This window comes from Trachypithecus francoisi, unplaced genomic scaffold, assembly GCF_009764315.1.
Source record: "Trachypithecus francoisi isolate TF-2019V2 unplaced genomic scaffold, Tfra_2.0 Lachesis_group14, whole genome shotgun sequence".
NCBI classification, from domain to species: Eukaryota; Metazoa; Chordata; class Mammalia; order Primates; family Cercopithecidae; genus Trachypithecus; species Trachypithecus francoisi.
Window position 1 is genome coordinate 25355704 of NW_022681459.1, and position 7308 is coordinate 25363011.

Consider the following 7308-nt stretch of genomic DNA (forward strand, 5'->3'; position numbering starts at 1 on the left):
ATAGACTTTAAAAGGATCATAGGAAATATTATGAGCTGCTTTGTTCCAATAACTTCAACAACCTAAATGAAATGGATAAATCCTCTGTCATAATGTTACCTTGCTTGTATTGGAATGTGTTTATTCTCAAGAGACCCATGCAGAAATACTAGATAAAGTGCAACTCATTTTCAAATGGCTCAGCAAAATGTCAACAGTTGTTGAAACTAAGTAGTGAATATAAAAATGTTTATTATGTTATTCCTTTATATTTTACCTTTTCCGTATTTTTGAAAATTTTTATAATGCAAAATTGGGAGAAACAAATCAGGTATGGATGCATGTTAGTAAAGAGGCTTTCATTCCAGGTTAGTCATTTGAAGTAGGGCTGCTGATGGAAAGGACAATGTCATGACCGTTTCACCCAAAAAGCAGTGTTGTAACCTTCCTTTTGTGTCTGGATGAAGCTTCTTGGTGACACTGGTAGGCTATGGAAGCTCCCCACAGAACAAGCACAGAAAGAAAGGATCTAGATTACTGGAGAGTCAGTCTTGATCTTTTCAGTAGCCACAAGGGTCAACAAAAAATTTTGAGTTGCTTTGTCTGGTCATCTAGCAACTAGGAATATTACTCATAAACTGCTCAGGGCAGACAGACAGCATTGCTTTGTAAACAGAGTCCCGACTTACTTAATTCTTCCCAGAGGTTAAAAAACTCACACAGACATGAAACCTTGGCCTAAGTGGACACTAATTGGACACTAATTACCCTTAAGAGCTCTGTTAACCCAAACTCCCCATAAACCAAGCTTGGTATGAAATAAGAAAATGCATAAGGAAGCAGAATGCTGCTAGAAAAAAAATGACATGACCAAATTTATCGGTCCTGAAAGTCCTTTCTTCAGAAGTGATGTTGCAACTATACAATAATAAACAATAGAAAGATTGACAAATCTCATGTTTACAGGCAGAGAACAGCTTCCCTACATTTCTAAGAAGCTGTATATTTGGAAATGGATGAAATTGAAAGTAGGGATAATTGGCATTCTAAAGCCAAGTAGGATGAAACAAGCAGAATTTTCCATATTTTAGTATGTCTCTTTTTAATTAGAGTATCTGTAAAGGAAACAAATTATTGTATAGTTACCAATTCTTTTTAATGAACAAGGTAAAAAGGTCTAATAACATGAACTTCCTTTTGGACTTGGGTCCTGGCTGGTGTTGGGTATCCAAGGACCCTCTCTGTCTTTTTTTTTCCACGTTGGATGGATAATGTGCCCACATTGTAACAAGGTTTGAGGGAGGCACATCTCATACATGCACATGAACACTCAAGCATCACACTTATGAACTACAAAAGGATCTACCCTCTCTGTCTTAAGTAGAGACTTGAGAGGGAGGGATAGGCAGGAAGAGCATCAAAACTTCTTTGCAGGACATAATTGAACTACTTGTTACTTATTTTCTTATGGTTCATTTATTCAACAAATGAAACATCTCAATTGTTCATTGCTGTTATAGATAGACACTAGGTATACTGGTAAAAAAAAAAAAAAAGACTAAAAAATGTTGTTTTTATTTAGCTTACATGATGGCTGATATAGTAAAGTCAAAATTATTTAAATAAAGAAAAGGGGTAATGAAGACTTTGGATGTAGAAATCGAGGTTCTCATCCAAGCTTTGCTGCTAGCTTGCTGAGGGAACCCTGAGTAATGAGTCCTTAAACTCCCACAAGGCCTGGAGGTTCATCCATCAAGTGAGGGGCCTTAACCATTTTTCCAACAACAGCCCTTCCAGCCCCATCTTCTTATGAAGGAGAAACCTCAGTATGGCCTCATGGGGAACATCATGGATTTTGGACTAAAGCACTTTTGGTTTGTCCAGTTATTTCATCTCTGATCTTGATCATCTTATTTAACTACTCTGAGCCTCAATTTCCTTGCTGCAGAATGAGATGATGTTTGCTTAAGTGAGCAAGCAAAGTAATCACCACAGCTCTCCTGGTATGCGGTAGCACATGGCTTTTGCTCCCCTGGGGTGCTTACGTAGGAAGAAAGGTTTTGCAATGTAAAGACAGTAATCATTTTGCTAGTGAGCCAGCTAATTGAGGAGACAATTTCTCCTCAATCACACTATTAGCTGATGTGCAACCCAAAAAGCATTTGTTTAATAATGAAAAAGGAGTTCTTACCAGCTCCTTCAATTTTGACCATCTTTGGACTGGAAGATTTCACTCAATTCAAAAAATTCCCAATGACATATACATTGTGAACACTAAGATTATATTCTTTCTGGAAGCTGTGTCCATTCCAACAAGTCAGGACCATTATACCCAACCTGTCCTAGGTAGCAAGACTCCTCAAGAGATACAGGCAGAGGCCCAGTTTTCTGAGCTGGGCTGCCACATGGTCACCCTGGGGGGAAAATGGCAGAAGACAGCTCTCTTGGGCCCACCTATCAGAAGGAAGCTCCTGTGACAACAGTGATCTCATCTCTTAGGGGCCTATGGTAGAAACAATGAAAGCAAAAGCTATAGGAATGGTACAATATAAGAACCATGGTTTCCTTCAATTTTCAGAAAATTATAAATGATTAAGAATACAAAATGGATTCAGAACTTACAGATAACTTGTAAAAATCAATTTAAAAAGACAACCTAATTTTAAAATGTTCAGAAGTCTGGATCATGATCAGGCATATTACAATATAGCGTGGGCCACCAATCAAGTCTCCAGCAGCCAAATCCACCCCCTGCCCCAGCCTGTTTCTTATAAATAAATTTTGGTGGAACACAGCCTAGCCCATTCATTCACACATTGTCCACGGCTGCTTTTGCTCAACAACAGCAAAACTGAGTAGTTAGGACAGAGGCCATAAGACCCGCAAAGGCAAATATATTTACTATCAGGCCCCTTAGAAAATAATTTGCTTGTCCCTGCAATAGAAGCTATCCAAGTGACTGATAAGCGTATGAAAAAACACTCCAGCATTAATTGCCAATGGAAAAATGCAAATTAAACCCACAGTAAGATACCATTATGCACCCATTAGAATGGCAAAAATTAAAAACACTGACAACAACAAGTGTTGGCGATGGTGGAGAACAGTGGGAGCTCTCATACACTGATGGTTGAAGTGGAAATTGGTTCAGTTTTGGAAAACAGTTTGGCAGTATCTACTACAGCTAAACATTTATGTCTCCATGGCCCAGCAATTCCTGGTCATATTCTCAAGAGATATGAGGGCTGTGGCCACCAAGAGACACGTATGAGAAAGGTCCTAGCATCTTTATTTATAACCCCAAACATAAAACGATAAATGTCTGTCAACAGTAGGATGAACTAAATAAATTGGAATAGCATATAGCAATGAAAAAATAAGCTATTGCCCCATGCAAGGATGTTTCACAGACATAATGTTAATCAGAAGAAAGCAGATCTCAAGGAGTCCATGTTGTATGATTCCATCTATTTGAAGCTTAGTAACACGTGGTACTAGAAGTCAGAATAGCAGTTACCTCTAGGACTGGGGATTCGTATTGAAAGAGAATGAAGGTTGGGAAGCCTGCTGGGGCCTGGGAATGTCATAGATGTTGTTCTAGGAGGTGGTTGCAAGGCTGTAGACATATGTAAGAGGTTATTGGATGGTACACTGAAGACTGGAGCACCTAACCATAGAAGGTACAGTGTTACATCTCAATATAGAAGATAAAATATTAAAGAAAAAAAAAACCGTGGGTCCTTTTGGACTTGAACCTTATGCCACAGTGGTACTACAGAGTCATGTCTTAACTGGAACTCAAATTGTAATACTTTAAAGCTTTGTGTTGAAAAGAATGAACATTTCAGAATGTAATTCTGCATTTGTGATGAAGTCCTCATCAATAACTGATTCGAAGCTGAGGAGACTGCTGTTTCCCCTAGTGCCCTGGCCCTGGCCCTGTCTCTGATGGGTGCAGGTTTGTCGAGACATCTACCAAGGGGATCAATGCCCCAGGCTGATGTCACTCCCTGTGCTTGACTTCTGTGTCTGGGTGGCAATCAGGAGCCTTCCTGCTCCTCCAGCAAGGGACGGACAGGAGGAAGCGCCCTCCAAAGGCTGACCTGTGTCATGGATTGTCCAGGAGGTGGGCAACATAAGGGGTGAGGTCATCTCTTGGTGAGCCCACGCCTGGCCTTACAGAGCAGTGACAGATCACCTGTCACCCCTGCAACAGACAAGTCGTCCCATGTCCGTGAGCCACAGGGTGCCAGGGATGTGGGATTGCAGCTCCCCTGTGGGTACCCTTGACGAAGGGATTTATTCCTCCAAGGAGATTTGGGTCCTCTGCTGCTCTCAGATAGTCAGTTGCTTTCTGATTGGTCCACACAAGTTATACTGGGTCCAATTGTATAACACCATCATGGAGGGCTGGAGTCACATCAAAAATGTCCCTGTACCTCCAGCCTCCATCACTGCACACCTGTAACTCTGCTCACCCTAAGTGCTTAATGAACATGGTGGATGGGCTGGTGTACAAATGCCTTTTTGGGGTGGTTTGACTTATAGCCACCTCTGCTGTCACTACAAAAAGATGAGAAGAGCCTCACAGAGGTGGTATTAGTGGGAGAACCTCCAACCCTCCTTTGAACACATTTCTAACAAAGAAACCTGCATGCTTTCCCCACCTTTTCTCCTACCTGTCTTGTGTCAGAGCAGTGCCTCCCTGTTGCTGATTTAGAGCAAACCAAACAACTCGACCTGTTTACATCTAGCACGTTGCAGTGTTCTACCTAGATTCCAAAAATGAACTCAACAATGATTTGATGTCATTGATCAGGTTCATAATGCTTGGATTTGTTCATACCAGGGTTTTCCCTAGAAGGTTACTTGTAAGTTAAATATCTAATAGGAGAGGTTTAATTATTTTGTGTTGTTTTTCTTACTAGCCATATCTCCTTAAAAGTATAGAGAGTGGAAATTAGACATCATTTTTCTTTTTATCAGGCTAACTGGATTCCAACTTTGAAGTTCTGCAATGCTTGTATTTTGAAGTGTGTTTGCATGGCCCTGTTAGTTTCCTGTGGCTACTTTACTAAGGAGCTAATAAAGAAGCATATAGATTATGCTTCCATAATTACAATTTAATATGGATTTTAATAAGATGGATTCCTTTATCATTCTCTGAATTGTATTTTGTACATTTAAAATATTATACGGAGGAGTCTGTATCAGTTTGCTCAGGCTCCTGTAACAAACACTACAGGCGGGGTGGCATAACCAACAGAAATTTATTTTCTCACAGTGGAGGCTAGAAGTCCGAGATAAAGGTATTGGTAGGGTTGGTTTCTCCTGAGGCCTCTCTCCTTGGCTTGTGAATGATTGTCTTCTTGATGTGTTGTCACATGGTCATCCCTCTGTGTGTGTCTGTGTCCTAATCTACTCTTCCTGTAAGGACAGCAGTCATGCTGGATTAGGGCCTACCCATGTAAACTCAATTTACCTTAATTTCTTCTTTCAAGGCTTTGTCTGCAAACATAGTAACATTCTAAGGTACTGGGGCTTAGGACTTAACCCCTTTTCTTTCTTTTTTTAAATTTTATTATTTATTTATTTATTTATTTGAGATGGAGTCTCGCTATGTCACCCAGGCTGGAGTGCAGTGGTACAATCTCTGCTCACTGCAACCTCCGCCTCCAAGGTTCAAATGACTCTCCAGCCTCAGCCTCCTGAGTAGATGGGACTACAGATATGTGTCACCATATCTGGCTATTTTTTTTTTTTTTTTTTTTTGGATTTTTAGTAGAGACAGGGTTTCACCATGTTGGCCAGGCTGGTCTCAAACTCCTGACCTCAGGAGATCCACCCGGCTTGGCCTCCCAAAGTGCTGGGATTACATGTGTAAGCCACCACACCCAGCCTTTTTTTTTTTTAACCCTCATTTTAGGTTCAGGGGTACATGTGCAGGTATGTTATATAGGTAAACTGTGTGTCACAGGGGTTTGGTGTACATATAATATTGTCACCCAGGTAATAAGCGTAGTACCCAATAGGTTATCTTTCCTGATCCTCTCCCTCCTCCAACCCTCCACCCTCAAGTCAGTCCTAGTGGGTGTTGAGTGTTACTCCTCTCCTAGTATTCATATGTTCTCCTTGTTTAGTTCCCCCTTATAAGTAAGACTAGGCAGCATTTGGTTTTTTATTTCTGCATTAGTTCATTTAGAATTATGGCCTCCAGCTTCATCCATGTTACTGCAAAGGACATGATCTCCTTCTTAGTTATGACTGCATAGTATTCCATGGTGTATGTGTACCACATTTTCTGTATCCAGTCTGTCACTGATATACATTTAGGTTGATTCCATGTCTCTGCTCTTGCAAATAGTGCTGCAGTGAACATACACGTGCATGTGTCTTTATGGTAGAACAATTTATGTTCCTTTGGGTATATACCCAGCAATGAGATTGGTGGGTCAAATGGTAATTCTGTTTTAAGTTCTTTCAGGAATTGCTACACTGCTTTCCACAGTGGCTGAACTAATTTACACTCCCACCAGCAGTGTATAAGTGGTTCCTTTTTTTTTGGCAACCTTGCTAGAATCTGCTATTTTTTGACATTTTCATAATAGCCATTCTGACTGGTGTGAGATGGCATCTAATTTTGATTTGCATTCTCTAATGATTAGTGATATTGAACTTTTTGTCATATGCTTGTTGGCTACATATGTGTCTTCTTTTGAAAAATATCTGTTCATGTCCTTTGCTCACTTTTTAATAATTTCTTTTTTCTCATAAATTTGTTTAAGTTTCTTAAAGCTTCTGGATATTAGACCTTTGTTGGATGCTGATATAGTTTGGATGTATGTCCCTGCCCAAATTTCATATTGAAATCTAATCCCCAGTGTTGGAAGTGGGACGTGGTGGGAGGTAATCAGATCATCGGAATGGATTTCTCATGAATGGTTTAGTATCATCCCGTTGGTACTGTCCTCACAATAGTGAGTCAGTTCTCTTGAGACTGGTCATTTAAAGGTATGTAGCACCTCCTACACTTGCTCCTGCTTTTGCCATATGATATACCTGCTCCCCCTTCAGCTTCCACCATGATTGTAAATTTCCTGAGGACTTCCCAAAAGCCAAACAGATGTCAGCTTCATGCTTCTTGGACAGCCTGCATAACCATGAGCTAATTAAACCTCTTTTCTCTGTAAATTATCAAGTCTCAGGTATTTCTTTATAGCAATGCGAGAACAGACTAATACAGATGCACAGTTTGCAAATATTTTCTCCCATACTATGGGTCATCTTTTTTATTCTGTTGATAGTTTATTTTGCTAAGAAGCTCTTTAG

The 7308-nt window shown here is 40.2% G+C and overlaps 1 non-coding gene across 1 annotated transcript; it reads right to left on the minus strand.

The window, feature by feature from the left end:
* Nucleotides 1-1237: 1237 nt before the first annotated feature.
* Nucleotides 1238-1341, minus strand: LOC117096785. Its single transcript, XR_004442635.1, has one exon. It is a non-coding gene; the product is annotated as a small nucleolar RNA U13 (small nucleolar RNA).
* Nucleotides 1342-7308: the final 5967 nt, after the last annotated feature.